Source organism: Elaeis guineensis, chromosome 7 (genome assembly GCF_000442705.2).
Source record: "Elaeis guineensis isolate ETL-2024a chromosome 7, EG11, whole genome shotgun sequence".
NCBI classification, from domain to species: Eukaryota; Viridiplantae; Streptophyta; class Magnoliopsida; order Arecales; family Arecaceae; genus Elaeis; species Elaeis guineensis.
Window position 1 is genome coordinate 77,606,767 of NC_025999.2, and position 2,762 is coordinate 77,609,528.

A 2,762-nucleotide genomic window follows, 5' to 3' on the forward strand; every position below is an offset into this window, starting at 1 on the left:
AGATGCAGTGTACCTTGGCCGAGTTAATGAATATACTGGTTACGGTTGAGCTTTCTATGAAGGGTTCAAAAGGCTCAGTTCTTACTGTGGAGCAGACTTCTTCCAAGAGAAAGTCTTTTAGAAAGAAAAAGAAGCTTGCGAAGAAGCAGAAGGTGGATGGCAAGAAGAAGAAGACAGAACCGAAGAAGAAGGCTGTTGATAAAAAAAAATATTTCCACTGCCAATCAGACGGCCATTGGAAGTAGAACTGTCCTCAATACCTGACCACCCTGAAGAACAAGAAGGATGATCCTTCTGGAGGTATGCTCATTTTAGAATCTAATCTTACGGTTTCTTCTACATCCAGTTGTGTGCTTGACTCTGGTTCTGGTGCTCATTTGTGCACTTCTATGTAGGGTCTTGAGGAGAGCAAGAGGCTGAGGGATGGGGAGATGATCCTATGCATCGGAAACGAAGCAAGAGTTGCTGCTGTGGCCGTGGAAACCTACCAACTGTGATTACCGTTAGGATTAGGTTTAGTTTTAAGAGACTGTTATTATGTGCCTGCAGCAAGCAGAAATATGATTTCTGTTTCATGTTTAGCACAAGAAGGCTATGTGATTAGCTTTCATGAGGACCATTGTAATATTTTTTATGAAAATAATAAAGTTGCAGATGGTTTCTTATTAACGGTCTCTATCAGCTACATATTGATGTATCTATATTTAAAATTGAGCAAAATGTGAATGCCATAGGAATTAAAAGGCCTAGAGATAGTCTAAATGATAAGTATCTGTGGTACCTATAGCTAAGTCATATAGTGGAAGACAGGGTTAACAAATTGAAAAAATCTGAGCTATTGAGTCCGTTGACTTTCGAGTCATATCCAATTTATGAATCATGCCTTCAAGGCAAAATGATCAAGCTTCCTTTTGTGGGACATGGGGAAAGGGCCACAGACCTACTTGCCCTAGTACATACAAATGTGTGCGGCCCATTTGATGTGCCAGCTAGAGCAACTACATCTACTTCATTATCTTTACCGATGATATATCTAGGTACGAGTATGTGTTTCTAATGAAATACAAGTCTAAGCTTTTGAAAGGTTCAAAGAATTCAGACATGAGGTAGAAAAATAAATAGGAAAGGCCATTAAAATTCTTCGATTAGATCGAGGAGGTGAATACCTTAGTCGGGAGTTCCTAGACTATCTTAAGGACAATGGCATAGTCTCTCAATGGACTCCATCTGGAACGTCTCAACTCAATGGGGTTTCATAACGAAAAAATCGGATCCTATTAGATATGGTCCGTTCGATGATGAGCTTCACGGACCTCTCCAAATTTCTTTGGGGATATTGTCTCATGACAGCAATTTATGTATTGAATAAGGTTCCCTCTAAAACCATTCCTACCACACCATATGAGATATGGCATGGTAAGAAGCCAAATCTGAATCATCTCAGAATTTGAGGTTCTCCAGCTCATGTCAAGAGACAGCGACGGACAAATTAGAGTTCAAGTCTTTTAGAGCTCGATTCATAGGATATCCTAAAGAGTCATTAGGATACTATTTCTATATTCTGGAAGACCACAATGTGATTGTGAGTCGAAATGCTATTTTTCTTGAAAAACAGTTTATTCAAGATGGTGGCATCGGAAGAATAGTTAAGCTCAAGGAGAATATCTCCTAAGAGCAACGAGCTCAAGAACCTGAGGAATCTAATCAATCAGAACTAGTCCCAACACAACCTCTTCCACTCGTAGATTGACTAGAGTTTTTCGTCCTCCTGAAAGATACTTAGGTACCATACAAGAGAAAGTAGAGAAAATGTTCCTCATGAAAAATGGGGCTCATGGTGATGATCCCAAGACCTATGATGAAGCAATATCAGATATCGACTCCAAAAAATGGTTAGAGGCAATGAGATCAAAAATTGACTTGATGCACTCAAACCAAGTCTGGACCTTGGTAGATCCACCTGAAGATATTGTACCTATTGGGTGTAAATGGATCTTCAAGAGAAAGATAGGTGCAGATGAAAATATGGAGACATTCAAGGCTAGGCTCGTAGTGAAAGATTATAGTCAGCGCGAAGGCATTGACTATCAGGATACCTTTTCGCCGTAGCCATGCTAAAATCCATCCGCACATTGCTTGCTGTTGCAGCCTATTTCGATTATGAAATATGGCAGATGGACGTGAAAAGGCATTCTTAAATGGACATCTTGAAGGAAGATATCTATATGGAAAGCCGCTTGGTTTCACATCCAGTGATGATGATCACAAGATCTGCAAGCTGCAAAGGTCCATTTATGGACTTAAGCAAGCATCTCGAAGTTGGAATACTCGTTTCAATGATGTGATCAAAATGTTTGGTTTCATCAAGAACGAGGAGGAACCATGTGTGTTCAAAAAGAATCAGTGGGAGGCAGTTGTCTTCCTCGTATTGTACGTAGATGACATCCTCCTAATTGAGAATGACATTCCCATGTTGACCTCAGTCAAAGTATGGTTGTCTAAGGAGTTCTCTATGAAAGATCTAGGAGAGCATCCTTTTATACTGGGTATTAAGGTCTATAGAGATAGACCAAATAGGATGCTCGGACTTTCACAGAAGATGTACATAGAGGAGGTGCTAAAAGAGGTTTAGCATGGAAAAACTCAAAAGAGGTTTATTACCTTTTAAGACATGGCATTCATCTCTCAAGAAGATGTGCCCTTAGCACACCTGAGGAGATTGAATGCATGAGCAAGATCCTTATGCTTCGAGCAATAGGGAG